We start from the raw sequence: 17,392 nt of genomic DNA on the forward strand, positions 1-17,392 counted from the left end.
CGGGGAACCGGATGCCAGTCGCGCAGGTTCTGGGGTGCGAAGGTCTCCCCCCGCCACTTACGAAGGATCGTGGAATGGAAGGAGCAAGGAGGGAGGGACAGCTTGGCTGGATCTGGCTGCTGTCCTTGTACGGAAGCAGGAGGTCCGGTGGGTGTGGGTACATGACCCCCACCCCCAACACACGCACAAACGCCTCTCTATTTTAGAAATAGGTCACTTGGAGCAAAGCACTGTGAGTGGCATACTCCCCCCACCCCTGTGGGCTGCTGGGATTCCAGCTCTGGGCTCGGGGCGGGGGTACGCAAGGGAGGAGCAGGGCGGACCCGCCAGGGGTCTGTGACCCCAGAAAGTCACCGGGGTCCCCCCTGCACCCGGAGAGGAGGGGAAGAGGCTGGCGCATCTGAGAGCGGGCCTGTGTGTGCAGAGTGAGCAGGAGCCCCCAGCCCTAGGGACACAGTCCGGGTGCAGCTGGCACGGGGTCCCACGTCTCAGGGACGGGGGCCGAGGGGGGGCGGCGGTGCGTGGCCGGGAAGCTCTCCAGGCCTGCAGCCAGCCCCACCCCTTCCCCCTGGCCCAAGTGCTGTTTCCTGCACTTTCTGGCCTCCAGCCAGGGTAGGTCTTTAGGGACCCTGGGTCAGAGCCTTCCTGACAAACAGCAGGCTAAGGAAGATGGGGGCACTCTAGGAACGATGATCCCTGCCCCCCCCAACCCAGGGCAGGCCATCCCTTTCCTGGTGAGAGAGAGGAGCGGCAGAAAGGGGACCCTCCCAGTGGGCACCTCTGCCCCAGCCCCGAGTACGGGCCCCGGGGATGGAGTCTTCTCGGCGGGCCCAAGTGAGCTCCAGGCATCTGTGGACTCTGGCTTCTCCGCGGCACCCTCCTCGCCTCTGCAGCCCCTCTGTCCCCTGCCCTGCCTCCAGGCTGGCCGGGGGCCCCTGCTGAGATGGGCAGAGGGAAGGTTCTGCTCCGGCAGAACCAGGGGCCCGTCTCTGCAGCCCTGCCACGTGCCCCCTGGTCCCCGGGTGGGCAGGGGTGAGGGTGACGGCTCCTCTCTCTGCAGGGCCAGCGGGGTTATTGCTGTTTTCTGGGGCTCTCCTGCAGGTGCACTCCCTTACTTAGGGACCCCCCCCCCCGAGACCCAGTATGAGGTTCTCTGGATATGCTTAATGGCTCCTGGACACCCAGGGCTCTGAGTGCTATTCTGACCTGGTCAGAACAGCTCTCTCCCTGCTAATTCACACTAAGGGTGTGAATGTTTGCCAGTAGCTTATCTGGGATCTTTCACTATGAAGCTCGGCATTCTTACTGGGAGGCACAACCTTATTCATCTTGATCCGAAAGGGGTTTGTGGACAGGGGTTCCTGGGGGGCTCAGTCAGTTGAGCATCCAACTTAGGCTCAGGTCATGATCTCACGGTTCATGGATTCAAGCCCCGCGTTGGGCTCTGTGCTGACAGCTCAGAGCCTGGAGCCTGGAGCCTGGAGTCTGTCTCGGAGTCTGTGTCTCCCTCTCTCTCTCTCTGCCCCTCCCCTGCTCACACTCTGTCTCTCTCTCTCTGTCTCTCAAAAATAAATAAATGTTAAAAAAAATTTTTTAAAAAAGAATACAGACTTCAAGCTGTATCACAAAGCTGTCATCATCAAGACAGTATGGTACTCGCACAAGGACACTCAGATCCATGGAACAGGATAGAGAACCCAGAAATGGACCCACAAACGTATGGCCAGCTAATCTTTGACAAAGCAGGAAAGAATATCCGATGGAATAAAGACAGTCTCTTCAGCAAGGGGTGCTGGGAAAACTGGACAGCGACACGCAGAAGAATGAGCCCGGACCACTTTCTTACACCAGACACAAAAATAAACTCAAAATGGATGAAAGACCTAAACATAAGACAGGAAGCCATGAGAATCCTCGAGGAGAAAGCAGCAAAAAACCTCTTTGACCTCGGCCGCAGCAACTTCTTCCTCCACACGTCTCCGGAAGCAAGGGAAACAGAAACAAAAATGAACTATTGGGACCTCATCAAAATCAAAAGCTTCTGCACAGTGAAGGAAAAAATCAGCAAAACTGAAAGGCAACCGACAGAATGGAAGAAGATATTTGCAAACAACATATCAGATAAAGGGTTAGTATCCAAAATCTATAAAGAAGTTATCAAACTCGACACCCAAAAAATAATCCAGAGAAGAAATGGGCAAAAGACATGAATAGACACTTCTCCAAAGAAGACCTCCAGATGGCTGACCGACACATGAAAAAATGCTCCACGTCACTCATCATCAGGAAAATACACATCAAAACCACACTGAGACACCACCTCACACCGGTCAGAATGGCTCCCATGAGCAACTCGGGCAACGACAGATGTTGGCGAGGATGCGGAGAGAGAGGGTCTCTTTTGCACTGCTGGTGGGAATGCAAGCTGGTGCAGCCACGCTGGAAAACAGTAGGGAGGCTCCTCCAAAAACTAAAAATGGAACGACCCTACAACCCAGCAATCGCACTACGAGGCATTTATCCACGAGATACAGGTGTGCTGTTTCGAAGGGACACACGCACCCCCATGGTTACAGCAGCCCTATCGACAATAGCCAAAGGATGGAAAGAGCCCAAATGGCCACTGATGGATGAATGGATCAAGAAGATGTGGGATGTAGATACAATGGAGTATTAGTCGGCCATCAAAAAGAATGAAATCTTGCCATTTGCAACTACGTGGATGGAACCGGAGGGTATTATGCTAAGCAAAATTAGTCAGAGAAAGGCAAATATCATATGACTTCGCTCATATGAGGACTTTAAGACACAGAACAGATGAACATAAGGGAAGGGAAGCAAAAATAATATAAAAACAGGGAGGGGGACAAAACGTAAGAGTCTCTTAAATATGGAGAACAAACAGAGGGTTACTGGAGGGGTTGTGGGGGGGAGGGGCTAAATGGGGGAGGGGCACTAAGGAATCTACTCCTGAAATCACTGTTGCCCTACATGCTAACTAACTTGGATGTAAATTTTAAAAATAAAATAAAATAAAAAAAGAATAGCCATGGGGCGGGGGTGGGGAAAGGTGAGGATGATGGGTCAGGTGTCTCTGAAACTTCATTCTGGCAGACAGCCCAGCAGGTTGTTCAACAAGCCTCAGACTCCCCCCTCCTGTAAAATGGAAATTTTAACACCCCTTCTTGGCCAGGTTTTCAGGAGGGTTCCATGACAGAATGCCCGTGAACAGCAGGGCCCTGTGCCCGGCATACAGTAGGCGTTCCATTAATGCTCCGTGGTGTCTCAGCGGTCAAGATGGGTGAGGACTGGTGCTGGCATTGGCCCTGGTCCTTCACAGCGATCGTCATCAAGTCATCAACGCACAGAGCTGTCCCCCCTGCCTGTCAAGGGGCTCTCACCTTGTGAACTAGGCAGCCTCTGGCTCCAGCCTGGCCTCGGCCCCGCCCACCTGCTCCTCCTGCACCCGCCTCCCCCCTGCAGCTCTGCACCGACAGGATCCAAAGGATCCCGCGATCCCACAGAATCGCCAGTGGCCAGTTCTGCAAACCCTTACCCCACGGTGACCTCTGCTGGTCACTGGAAAGAAGGAAGTTGCTCAGGGAGAAGTGGGGAGCAGGGAAAATCTCACGCATGCCCGGGGCGGGGCGAGAACAGGCTGGAAGCCGCCCGGTGGGTGGGTGGGTGGGCGTGCGGGGCTGGGGCTGGCGGAGGGCTTGCTTAGGGAGGGCGCTCACCCCCCTACTGGCTACGCTCACCTGCAGGAAGCGGCCGGCCCGGGACACCAGGCAGGGATGCGTGATGCGTCTACCAGCCAAGAAACGCCAGAGATCGCCTAGAACCGACCGCCAGAAGCGGGAGAGGCGCCTGGACCAGACTTCCCCTCGGCCCCTGGGAGGAAGCAGCCTTACCTAGGCCCTGATCTCAGACCTGCAGCTAAATGCCTGCTGTTCAGCCCCCTGTCTGGGGGCTTGGTTACAGCCCCCCAGGACACTGATACGCACCTAGGGGTGCAGGTAGAAGGCTGAGGCACCCCAGGGCCCTGACAAGGGTCTTAGGTGGGCTCATGAGGGGGTGACAGGTGACCAGCAGGTGTCAGAAGGGCCCTGAGGCCAGGTTTTGATCACTTGGCCTGTGAGTGGCCAAACCACTCCAGCCTGGAGAAAGGAGAAAACATCTCAGGTGCAGCAGAGGACAGGAGCTGGGTGGGGGGCTCACCAGCTCAGGATCCCAGCAGGCCGTGGGCCCAGGCCCTCGCCACCTGCTTCGGGGAGCGCCTGTCCCTCCTGCTCACACCTGTTTGGCTCCCCTGCCCCCCCTCCCCACCCACCCAGCTCTCGTGACTTTGTTGACTTTCTGGCTTGACTCTGAGCCCCTGCAGCGAGGTGCCGCCCGTAAGGATCTCCAGACCCCCTCGAAGGTTTCCCAGCGCGGACACCAGGGCGGTCCGGCCGCGCGTTCGCCGATGGCATCTGTGGGAAGCCCTTAGCCCGGCGCCTGGCACCTTGCAAGGCCTCCTTGCTGATGTACTGGCCTCAGCAACCCCTGCCTCGCCCACCCGTGTGCCCTGCACCCTCCGGATGTTGCAGAGAACTCGGGCAGGGCCGACAGAAATGAGAAGGAGCTTGCGCAAGAAGAGGGAGAGGAGACAGCCTTGCCAGGCCGGGGACGGAGAGGTGGGAGCTGGGATTTCAGCAGCTGACAGGCCCCGTCTGTGCCAGGAGGGCCTGCTGGTCCTGACTTCTCCTTCGCACAGCTGACAAGGACGTCGAGCCGAGGCCCGTGGCTCCCGAAGGCTGCAGGGTGTCTGGATAGCGGTGGGGGTGGCCCGCGGGCCCCAGGCAGGAGGCTCTGAGCGAATGTGGCTGTGGCTCCACCGTCTCCCAGGGTGCGGGGCCTTCGGAGCCCGGGCCTGGGGCCTAGCTTCCCTCTCTTTGCAGGGGCCCTGGGAGCCGGTCTGCTCTGCAGGTGGGCCGGCAGGTGGCGGGTTCGAGTTGGCTCGGCCCCGCTCTTATTACCAAGGTGCCCTGGACGGAGCCCTGGGTGCACCTTTCGACCCCCCTGGGGAGCGAAGCAGGAAGGTCCCACCTCCTGGGTGCCATTTGGGCAGACAGACGGCGAGCAGGCGGGTGGAACTTGACCAGCCCGCCCAAGGTCAAGCTGGGCCCACTCTCAGCAGCCCCTCCCTGCTCGCTCCCAAACTTCCGCATCGGCAGGGCGCTGTGCCTCTTCTCCAGGGCCTCGCCGCGCCCCCAACCACCGCAGATCCTCGCAGGGCCTCGGAGGGAGGGAGGCGTCTCCCCCCTGCTCAGTTCCGTCCAACACCTTCCAGGGGCTTCCCTCGGCCCCTCGTCCGGACAGCCGCACGCTGGGTCTGGAGGCGGCCCTGCTTCTGCCGCTGGGCTGTTTGCTCCCTGCACACCTCCGAGGCCTCCTCCACGGCTCTTCAGGCCACGCTCCGTTCTCTGCCGTGGCCCCAGGTGCCCGCACGCATGTGTCTCCTGGTGCCTGGTGGCCTGGGCTCGGGACTCCCTCCCTGGGGGGCTGATTCCCCGGGACTGGGCCTCCTGGGTTGGTGATGGCCACTCTGCCCCGCGCGAACCGTTTGACCTTGAAAGTTACCGAACGTCGGGGCGGGTGGAATTTGAGGGGGACCCGAAGACCCTTCTTGGGCCTGGAGCCTGTGAGTGTAGGAGACGTGGCTCCTGGGATGTTGTCGTATGCCTTGGCGACAGTGATGTGAGCCCCCTGCTTGGTTGACTTTGGGTTCATGGAAAGGGAAACCGGGGGCGGGCCTGAGGGCTGGGCCCGGGGGTCAGACCCGGGGGAGGGGGGGGCTCCTGAGTGAGAGAGGCCTCTGCACAAGACAGGGTCTCCATGGCCGGCTTGCAGGTAGAGGAACCCCGTGGCAGGGAACTCGAGGCGGCCGGCTGGCAGTCCGCGAGGGAACGGACGGGACCTCAGTCCTACAGCTGCAGGGAATCGAACTCGGCCAATAACCCGAATCAGGAGGAGCACAGCTGGCAACGTGATTTCTGTCTGTGGGGCTCTGAGCACAGGAAACAGTAGCTGGGGGTCAGTTCTGTTTTTAAATGTTTATTTATTGACACAGAGAGAGAGAGAGAGGGGGAGGAGCAGAGGGAAAGGGAGACAGAGAATCCCAAGCAGGCTCCGAGCTGTCAGCACAGAGCCCGACCCGGGGCTCAAACTCACGAACCATGGAAGGGTGACCTGAGCTGAAATCAAGAGTCGGATGCTGACCCGATGGAGCCCCCAGTCGCCCCGTAGCTGGGGGTCATCTTAAGCCGCTTGTTTGTGACAATTTTTTCCACGGCACTAGCTGACCAATACGACTGCCGCGTGCCTCCGTTTCCCCAGCTGTGAAATGGGGTCATGGGGCCCTTACTCACAGGGAGTTGTGGGGGTTCAAGGAGGCCCCAGGGCAGTGCCCTCAGGAAGCAGGAGGGAGGCATGGTCACAGCGATCATCACAGAGCCCTGTGTTCCGCGTGCCCCACTGCTCTATTCCCCATCTGCTCAGCTCTTTTCCGGGGCCCGCGGTGCCATGGGGGCCAGATGGGGGCCGTGTGCAGCTCTTCCCTGCCCTTCCTGGCCCCGAAGGAGGTTACACAGGACAGTGCCCATAAATGTTTGCTGAAAACAGCCATGGCCGGACAGACAGAAGAGCCGCTGGTCAGAGAAGGGGTGTGCATCCCCCATGGGGTCCGGCGGCCCCGGCTGTTATCCTTGGAGCAAGCAAGCAAGGCCGATTGACGGAAGGGCCGATCTCTCAGGGGTTCCCTGGTGAGACGGTGGGTTCCTTTCCCAGGGAGGGAGCCGGCCTCCTGCTGAGCCAGTCCTCAGGGCCCCAGTGAGCTGGGGAAGGAGCCCAGAAACACAGGAGCCGGGGCGGCCCAAGGGATGGGAGGGGGAGAGCCAGGGACCCGGGGCTTGGGGCGGCAGGGGTCTGGAGGACGGACGTGTGTGTGACAGGGATGGATGGGACAGCTGAGGCCTGCCATCTGGAAGACGCTGGCTTCTTCTGACTCAGTCTGCCAGCTGAGATGTGAAATTTGCCAGCTGGAAATCAAGGCCCAGAAGGGCCCTGGGACACATCCCGGGTCACCCTGGGGCGGGGCAGAGAGCGGGCTCTTCTGGCTGGCAGGGTCTGGGCATCATTGCCTGCCCTGGCCTCGCCCAGGGGAGAGAGAGGGGGAGGGACCCCTGCCGAGCCCTCGGTGGGGGCTGGGGGTGGGACAGGAGGCCCATGTGGGGCCCGGATGGTCTCAGTCCCTGGTGGCTCCTTGGGAAGGGAGGCAAGAGCCCAGCCAGGAGGCTTGCCCCTCCTCATTGCTCACACGGGCCCAACTGCACCCCCAAAATGTCTAGTACCTTCACCTCTTCCTCTGACTCCCGCCAGCTCCCAGCACCCCCCCCCCCCACCTCGGCCCTGCCCTTGGCCACAGGTTCCCTGCAGAAGAGACCTTAAATCTCACCAGCCAGAGGCTCCACCCAAAGGTCGTAGGAACACCTCCAGTGGCCCCGCAGCCCCTCCTTGTGGGGAGAGGCCAGGCTCTGACCCCCGGGGGTGGCGGGGAGGGGCCCGGGCCCAACGCCTGGCTCCCTCTACTCTCTCTGCTCTCCTCCTTCCCTGGCTGCGGGCGAGGAGCTTGGGGCCTGAGTCGCCTGCTTGGTATTCCTCTCCTCACCTCCTCCATGCAGGCGGCCAAGGCGGGGAGCCAGCCGGAGGCCTGGGAATGTCGAGGAACCAAGAGCAGCGTGCTCTGAGGGGCAGCGGGTAGGGTCCGGCACTGGGAGCGGCACACAGTCTCCTAAGAGGGTCACTGCTCAGCCTGGGGCCCCTTCAGGGGATGGGGCGTTGAACAGACCTGATGTCCCCTTGCTGCAGAGGCCAGGAAGCTCCCTGGGGAGGTCTGGGTGGCTGCCCTGTTGGCCTCGGGTGGAGGGGTCTTACCTGCTGGGATGGGGGCTCAGCCCGGCCGTGGGGGCAGGTGCCCTGGGGTCAGAGCCCAGAGCGACGCCAGGCACCCCCAGAGAGCCTTCTGTGTAGCCTCGCGTACCCGGAGCATCTCACCGAGCACAGGGACTTTAAGCACCCGGCCTGTGGGCACAGGGTCTCGTCCCTACAAGCCTTTCAGGAGCCCCCTAACTACCTGAGACGTGTCTGCCCTCCAAGGCGAGTAGAAGACACACGGCAAAGCTAATGGTTGTCGGGGCGCCCAGGGGGCTCAGTCAGTTGAGCGTCTGCCTCTTGATTTCGGCGCGGGGCGCGATTCCAGGGTCATGGGATTGAGCCCCGTGCCGGGTTCCGCGCTGAGCACATTCTCTCTCCCTCTGCCCCTCTCCCCTGCTCATTTTCTCTCGCTCTAAAAAAGTTAAATAAAGCAAAGCTCACGATTGTTTAAAGGGACCGTGACCACAGCTGACGCACACAAAGCGTGAGGTCACGACGTGCCAGCCACCCTCCCCCCCCCCCCCCCCACGGGCTCGCCTAATTCTCACACGACTGGCCAGGCCCGCACAAGTATTCATACCACCATCCCATTTCACAGACAGGGAAGGCAAGGCACAGAGCGGATGCGGGTGTGGCCTGGGACACGCAGCTGGGAGGAAGGTCGACGATGGGGACCGGGCCCCACAGCGCCTCCATGCAGTGCCCGTTTGGCCCGCCAGCTCTGTGGACTTGCTTTTCCCCGGAGAAACCTCCAGCCCCGAAGCCTCTCCCCCCACGGCCCACCCAGGGTCCCGAGGGGCCGCTACTGCCCCGAGGGTGCTAACAGCGCCCCCTGCCCCTGCCCCTGCCCCGTGTTCTGAACCGTGCCTTGGCTGCAGCCACCTCTCTTACATAAAGGCAGGAGGAGGGAGCGCCTCGGTGGAGGCCTCGGAGGCGCGGGCGCTGACCTTCCCGGGCACCCGGCGGGCATCGGCCTGCCCTGGCACGGGCACATCTATGCAGTCGCCACGAAACTCGGAGAAGTGAGGAACTCACCCAAACGTGGAGCCGGGAGGGGGCTGGGTTTGCTCCTTCCCCCAGCACCTCAGTGTGACCTACAGCTGTCCCACACGGGAGCATCGGCCGGCACTGTCCCCTCCGTGATGCCGGGGGTCCCTGGACCTCAGGCTGGGGGTCAGCTCCCCCTGAGATCTCAGGCCTGAGGCCAGGCTACCTCCAGCCCCGCACGGTGTCCCGGAGGACCGGCTCTGCACAGGGTCCCCCCCGCCAGCCTCAGGGGCCGGGGAAGCGGACCCCGCGGACCCCACAGTCTCCCCCCAGGCCCAGGATCTCCCCCTCACCGCCCTGAGCGCCTCTCCGCCTGGTCCTCCATTCTGCCAATGCCCCCCTTCCCAAGTCTGGTTTTTAAAAAAGAAATTGTTGAGGGCAAAGCCTTCAAAAGTCGCTGCGAAGGGATGGGCGCGCTTCCCAAGTGACCGCGAAGGGGGCGCTTGTCTGCCCACAAGTCCCCAAGCTCCCGTCCTGCCAGGCGTCCCCCCCCCCCCCCCCCCCGCCCGGGAAGGGAGGCCGGCCAGCCGGCCCAGGTCCCCTGGAGGTGGCGCCGGCCTGAGCGAGCGCCCGGGATGTGGGTGCAATGCAGCACGGTGCGGCCGCCCTGGCCCCGCTGCCCACTCGGCTCGGCCGCGGGACGCTGGTGGCCCGGCACGGCTGGGGGCGCCGGGCAAAGCCAGCACCAGGCTGGCTGGCGCGCCAGCCCCCAGGGAACTCGGAAGAAGTCAGCAGAAAACCGGGCGCTCCCGCCACCTGCTGCTCCCCGGCCCCCTCCCCACGCGGCTCCAGATTCCCCAAGTCCACAGCGCCCACCCCCCCACCTGCCGCGTGGCCCTTCCCCGCGGGCCCGGGGGAGCCCCCTCCCCGGGCGGCACTCACCGTGCAGCAAGGCATAGGGGCGCAGGCTCGCTCCCCGCTCCGGGCTGGTCTCCTCTGCTCCAGCGCCTGCCGCCGGCTGTGCCAGCCAGATGGCTCAGCCAATGCCACGGACCCCGGGCCCCCCAGCCGGGTCTTCTTGGAGGGGACCCTGCTGCTCCCGAGCTGGCCAAGGTGCGCAGGGAGTGTCTGGCTGGTGGCCGGGGACGGGGGGCGGTCCCGGGGGCTGTGCGGCAGGGGGCAGGGTGCGGTGGCCGCAGGGGACCTCAGCTCCCGGGGGCTGTGGAGGTCAGCATCCTCGCTGTACTCCCCCCCCCACCTTGCACTCTCCGGAACCCGCAGCTGTCGCCTCCTGCCCCAGCCCCACCGGCAGGACCAGGACCGGCTGCTGAAGCTGCCTCCCGCGCCAGGAGGATCTGGTTCCAGCGTGGCTGCGTCCTTCCGAGGTACACGAGGTGACGCCGGGCTGTTACCTAACACCCCCAGCAGCCTCGCCCTCTCTCGGGCAGGTTGGTTTAGGGATTACAGTGGGAACCATCTGGAAGACCCTCCTGTCAGGGCACCCTCGTGACCTCCCGTGGCCTCTCCTCCTCCTGGCGCACAGAGAGGGTGGGCGACTGCTGGGGTCACACAGCAAGTCAGGAGCACCCGAGAGCCCTCCTGTATCCTAGGGTAATTCCCCACCCCCCCTGGGGCATCCAGCTCCTTCCCAGCACCACACCCAGCCCAGCCCAGGCTGGTCCTGCCCATCCCTGCTCTGTCCACCCTCCCCTGCCCAGCCCAGCCCTGCTCACCCCTCACCTGCCAGCCCCGCCCAGGACAATGTCTGCAGCATTGCGGGAGGGAGGGAGGGTTGACAAGCCTTTTCTGGGAGGTTGGATTGGGAGAGCGGCAGGTCCCCAACATGCAGGTGACCCCTTGCGGGCTTGGGGGCAAGAGGTGGGCTCAGTCCACCTTCTGCGCGGCCGGAGCTTGTCCCGTCCACCTCTGCCCCATGTGGACTGGTAAACAGCACCCTCGGACCCCTGGGCAGGTCCCTCAGCCTCCCGGTGCCTCAGTTTACCTGACCTCATGGGGCTGTGGGGAGATGATCCGTGCAGGGAGATGTAGCCGAGTTGATGGTATGTAGTAAGTGCTCAATAAACACACTGCAAACCATTCTTTCTCTCGTTTGATCCCCACAAGAAGGCTTCCCGGCAGGTGGCGAGCTCCCATTCTGCAGATGTGGACGCGGGGTCCCTCCAGAGGCTCAATTATCCCGGTCACTGACAGGATGTCTCAGATGATGGCGAACCCCAGCCTCATGTCTGATGTGCCGCAGAGGGGAGGGACAGCTGTGGCTTAACGAGGCTCACGGAGACCCTCGGGGTGAGGGGGGCCGGGAGAGCGTGTGCATACGTGTGTGTGTGTGTGTGTGTGCGCGCGCACGCAGAGGGGCTGGCAGAAGATGAGACTGACACGCAGCAGGCGAGGCAGGTGACTTCCCATCTTGAGAGCAGTGAGGGGCCAGGATCCCCCAGGAGACGGGCAGCAGGGCAGGGGCGGGACTGGGGAGGTGGGTTCGAACCCCGGGAATGAGCTCGCTCCCCCACACAAGCAAAGAAGTTTTGGAGCTGCCTCCAGGGGTGGAGAACTCCAGCCTGTCCCCACACAGGTCCGTGGCTATAAGTCCCCAGGCCCTTCCAGGGGGCGACGCCCGATGACTGGCTGTGGCTCGGGGGGTGCCGGATGGCCTCTTGAGACCCAGACTCCGGCTCTGCAAGCCGCCCCTCCCTCAGCCTCCAAGCCCTCGCTGGTCTGGGCCGGGACCTGCCCCCAAAGCCTCTCTGGTGGGAGGCGATGCCAGGAGCCACCAGTATAATATCCAAGATCCCTGGAACAACACTGACATCACGATGGCCTGGAATCCCGGGAGCAGGGGTGGGCACCCCACACCCAACCCTGAGAAGTACAGGCTGACAATCCCCCTACCCAGCCCCACAACGTCTTGACTCCCACATAGACACCAAGCAGCGCTGCCCTGGCTTCAGAGATGCTCGTCCCTGGGTGTATCTGTCACGTTCATTTTCGTCTCGTCCATCTTGTGGGCATTCTAGGATATTCTGCACACATCAGCCGGAGCGAGGGGCTCCCAGCATTTGCCCCTGAGACTTCCTTGTAGACCCCAGGACAGAAGCCCTGTGTGCCAGAGGCCAGAAGGAGCCAGCTAGAACCTTCCGGATGTCACCATGACAGTGTGGGGTATGGGGCCATCCGATGTCCCGCTCCCGCCAAGGAGGAAGGGGGCACCCCAAGCAGGTGCGAGGGGCAAGGGGTGGGACCTCCGCTCCTCGGGCCGGAGCACAGCCGAGGAGGACAATTGCGTGACTTCTCTGGGACCCGTGCCTCGTGGCGATGTGGCCCCAGGAGTCGGGAGTCCGTGGAGTTCAAGTGACCTTGCTCCAGTGCACGCCGAGGATGCCATCGGTTTGCAGGGAGCCTGCCAGTCTGACGAACGGGAAGGGCAAAGTGATACGTTTCCATTTTGGTTGCCTTTTATTGCAAGGGCAGACATTCTGTCCTTTCTGGGGAAGGGAACAAAACTTACCTCACGGAACCATAGGGTTTGGCCCTTAATCAAGCCGCGTGTGGCTTGGGAAGCTTTTGTTTTCCAGGAAATTTGTGCGTCTCGGCCAAGAGGGAAAGTCTGCTCGATTCTTCAGATATCTTTCCTTCCCTCTTCCCCCGCCCCCTCCATTTCCTTCCTTCCTTCCTCCTTCTTTCCCTTCCCTCCTTCCCCTTCCTTTCCCCTCTCCCCCTCCCTTTCTCCCCCCTTCTATTAGTGTTTCCCGAGCACCTAACAGGCCTTTACCTAAAACAGGGAATATCACATTGGAAACAAGGCTCCTGACCCCCCACGCTTGCCTGAGCTTGCGAACAGGTGCGTGTACCTGCTGAGTAGGCTAGTTTCAGGTTAGGATAGAGAGGTGGCTGAGGTCAGGTCACGGGAACTCAGAGACCTGCCCAATGAAGAAGACTGTGTGTGTGTGTGCGTGTGTGTGTGCGCGCGCGCGCGCGCGGCTGGGGAGGGAGCCGAGGCGCCCAGAGGTGGGTGTAGGGCGGCCATGAGCTGAGATGCGGAGCATGGTGTGGGTGGTTCTCTTCCTTCTTCCTCCCTTCACCCTTGACAGGGATCTGGGGATGCCTTGAGGAGGAGGAGGAGTGATGGTGGAGAAGATGGTGATGGTGATGATGAGATAATGGAGAAACAGAAAGAGTGCCCTGCCAGGCCCCTGGTGTGAGGTGGCATTCCTGGCCCCAGGGTCTCCTGGAGGCCTAGTGGGTCCCCCAGTCCCCGTCAGCATGGCGGCTGGAGCCCTACTTCACCTGGAGACTCTCTTCCCACCTCAGCCTTCTGGCCAGCCCAGCCCCCCGAGCCAATCTCCATTCCGCCCTCAGTTTACCCCACCTTACCCCCACAGTGTGATGTTAAGGGTGGATCTTCAGACCCCACGAGGGGCAGCGGGGATGATATTCTAGCATAGGGAGAAAGCCCATCTTCAGTGCCGTTCTGGAAAGGCTGCCCTGTGCGGGGGTTGGCCTTCTCCCTGGGCACAGATGCTGAGCAGTGTCCTGATGAGACGCTAATGAGGAGGAAGCCTGGCCAGGCCCATCCTGCTGGCTGCAGGGGTCCCTCTCCATCTGTCTGCTTGGAGCTCCCGGGTCTCTCTGGCGAGACAGGGCCTGGGTCCCCACAGGAAGCCGCCAAATGTCCTTAATCGGTGTCTCTGCAGTGGCCTCCCCTCTCCGACAGGCCATCAGCCAGGCCACGGGCCACCTGTCGCTCCCTCGCTGGAGGGCCCGCCCACTTGTCTGCAAGGCAGGGTCGTGTCTAACAGGCCCCATAAGGCTGAGGCGGGGAGCGTCCTCCTCAGAGCTCCCCTCAGTGTCCCCCCCCAGGCATGTGGCTCCCAACGTCACAGATGTGCCCACACATCCGTGGGAGGGGGCCTGGCTCTGTTACTGCCCAGCCATGTGACCTGAGGCAGGGCCCACTTTCTCTGGGCCTCAGTTTCTCTGTCTGTACAAAGAAGGGGTCCAGTCTGGGTGGAGTGAGTTCTTATCTTTGGAGGGGAATTCAGTCCCATACACTCTCCATTGCACATCAAACACAAAGCAGTGTTCATCACACCCACAAGGAAATGAGCCCTCTCTTGTGTGTTCTTGGGGGTTTCTGGGTCTGTTTTTCCCACTTTTCACCCAAAAACAAAGGGGAGCAAAGAGACCCATTCACTTTCCTCTGCGATCGGTGAGGAGTGGTCTGGGCTCAGGGTGACAGCAAAGAAGGGGTCCTCGGGGGAGTGTCAGGTGCACCTGCAGAAAACCAGCCCCTCCCAGCCTCCCTCTGTGGCCAGTTTGGCAGCCTCGGACGTTCATGGGAGGCCAGAAACCTGATTTTGATGTGAAATTCCCCAATTGGTAAGTGCTGATGACTGATTTAAAAATATTTAATCCTTGGAGCATCTGGGTGGCTCGGTCGCTTAAGCATCTGGCTCTTGATTTCGACTCAGGTCATGATCTCACGGTTGTTTAGTTCCAATTCCGTGTGGGTGTAGAGCCTGCGTGGGATTCTCTCTCTCTCTCTCTCTCTCTCTCTCTCTCTCTCTGCCTGCCCTTCCCCAACTCCTGCCCGTGCGCGCACTCTCTCTCAAAATAAATAAACATTTAAACAAGAATCTTTAATCCTGTGAATGCCAGGAAAGGTACCCATCTGTAGGGTTGAAGGTCACCAGCTGCTGGCCTCTGGCCCATGGGGCCTGCCCTGTGTTGTGTCTGGCGAGCTCTTGGGCCAAGCAGGGTCCCGGTTGCCCAGTAGAGATGCTGGGTGGTCTCCAGGGTGTGCAGTGTCCCTGTCGGCAGCTCCAGACAGGGTGTTTGGAGAAGCCCGGTCTCTTTCAAAGCCCCCGCCGGGTCCCTAGGATAGCAGGAGGCGGTCAGATGCTGACACACAGGTCCCCAGGAGGCTCTGGCTGGCAGACGTCGGCCGGTAGGCGGGATGCCAGGGCACCACACGAGGGCGCAGAGGGAGGACGGGTCCGGGCGGCGGGCCTCCCTGGGCCTGAGAACAGTTTTCTTTTAGCTCCAACACCTGCGATAGCTCTGCAAACCCTCAGCTTCTGCCCCGGGTCAGGCCTGCATCCCGAGTGCTGCACAGAGCCCAGCGCGGCAGACTCAGCCCCAGAAAGGCACAAAGGCACGTGCTGGGAGGAGCGAGGCCAACCCTTTGGGGCCCCTTCTCTGGGAAGGGGGATATGCTCACCTACAGGTGCCAGTGGAAGGAGGAAGCCAGGTCTCCAGCCTTCCTGTTCTGGGGCTATGTCCTGCCGATTTACCCGTAAGTCATAGGCCTGGGTCCCTCCCCTTTCCCTCCTGCTTACAACCAGCTGCTACAGACTGAATTCCTATGGTGAAGCCTGAACGCCCAGCGTGGTAGTGTTCGGAGGTGGGCCTCTAGGTCATGTGTGTGTGTAGCTCCTGTGGAGGGATCGGTGCCGTTGTAGGAAGAGCCACGGGAGATGTCAGGCTTTCTCCACTGCAGGCACATGGTGAGAAGGCAGCCGTCTGCAGGCCGGGAAGAGAAGCCTCACCCAAAGCCCACCTTGCTGACGCCTCAGTCCTGGACTTCCAGCCTCCAGAACTGTGAGAATACGTTTCTGTTGTTTAAGCCCCGAGTCTGTGGCATTTTTCTTGTGGCATCTGAGCCGATGGAGAGACCTGAGTCCTGCTTCATGCCGAACCCCATGTAGCGACTCTGTGCAACCCTTGGGACATACGCGTTTTGAAATTCGGAATCGTTATTATTCTTTTCATTTAGAAAGGGTAAGGTGATGGGGCACCTGGGTGGCTCCGTGGGTTAAGTGTCTGACTTCAGCTCGGGTCAGGATCTCACATTTCAAGTGCTGACGGCTCAGAGCCTGGAGCCTGCTTCATATTCTGGGTCTCCCTCTCTCTCTGCCCCTCCCCTTGCTTGCGGTCTGTCTCTTTCTGTCTCTCAACAATAAATGGACATTAAAAAAAAATTTTTTTTAAGTCACCAGCTCCTCAATTAAAGAAAGAAAAAAAGGAAAGAAGGGAAAAGAAAGAAAGAGAAAGAAAGAAAAAAAGAAAGAAAAAGAGAGAAAGAAGAAAGAGAAAAAGAAAGAAAAAGAGAGAAAGAGAAAGAAGAAAGAAAAAGAGAGAAAGAAGAGAGAAAGAAGAAAGAAATAGAAAGAAAGACGAGAGAAAGAAAGAAAGAAAGAAGAGAGAAAAAAAGAAAAAGAAAGAAAAGAGAAAGAAGAAAGAAGAAAGAAAGAAAAAGAAAGAAGAGAGAGAAGAAAAAGAGAGAAAGAAGAAAGAGAAAAAGAAAGAAAAAGAGAGAAAGAGAAAAAAAGAAAGAAGAAAGAGAAAGAGAAAAAAAGAAAGAAGAAAGAAAAAGAGAGAAAGAAGAAAGACAAGAGAAAGAAAGAAAAAGAAAGAGGAGAGAAAGAAAAAAGAAAAAGAAAGAAGAGAGAAACAAGAAAGAAAAAGAAGAGAGAGAAGAAAAAAAGAAAGAAAGAAAGAAAGAAAAAAAGAGAGAGAAAGAAAGAAAAAGAAAGGAAGGAAGGAAGAAACACGAGAGAAAGAAAAAGAAAGAGAAAGAAAAAGAAAGAAAGAAAGAAAGAAAGAAAGAAAGAAAGAAAGAGAGAGAGAAAGAAAAAGAAAGAAAGGAAGAAAGAAAGAAAAAGAAAGGGAGTTCTGTTTCTGGCAATGGCACCAGAGCCGATCGCAGACCCATCCTCCTGATATTCGATGGCCACAACCTCTGGAAAAATTAAAAATTAAAAACAACTGTCTGAGGACATAGGGGAGAAGGTGAAGCAGGCAGGAGTTGCAGGGGACAGTCTGTATCAGTTTGCTGTGGTTGCTGTAACACGTCACCAAAACCTTGTGGCTTAAAGCAGCACAGACTTCCTACCCCACAGTTCCAGAGGCCAGAAGTCTAAGCTGATGGGCCGTGCTCCTTCTGGAAGCCCAGGGGATTCGGGTCCCCTGCTTTTTCCAGCTCCTGGAGCCCCCGTTCCCTGGCTCGCAGGCCGTCCTCCATCGGCACGGCTGTGGGTGCGTCTTCTCTGACTCTGTTTCCACCACCTTCTCCCTGCTGCCTCCCTTTTTTAAGGACCCTGGTCCCCATCGGGACCCCCGGACAATCCAGGGTAACCCCACCCCTCATCTCAAGATCCTGAACTTAGTCGCACCGCAAAGTCCCTTTTACCGTGTAAGGTGACACCCACAGGTTCCACGGATTGGGGCCTGGATGTCTCTCAGGGGGCTTGCTTGCACACCACAGGCACCAGTGTTTGGAATCCTTGTATCTTTTTGACGGGCTGATCCTTTCATCAGCAGAGAAAGGTCACTGTTTGTCTCCAGCAACAATTTTTTACTTCAACTCAATTTTGTCTGGTGTTAGTATAGCCACTTGAGGTCTCTTTGGGTT

Source organism: Acinonyx jubatus, chromosome D1 (genome assembly GCF_027475565.1).
Source record: "Acinonyx jubatus isolate Ajub_Pintada_27869175 chromosome D1, VMU_Ajub_asm_v1.0, whole genome shotgun sequence".
NCBI classification, from domain to species: Eukaryota; Metazoa; Chordata; class Mammalia; order Carnivora; family Felidae; genus Acinonyx; species Acinonyx jubatus.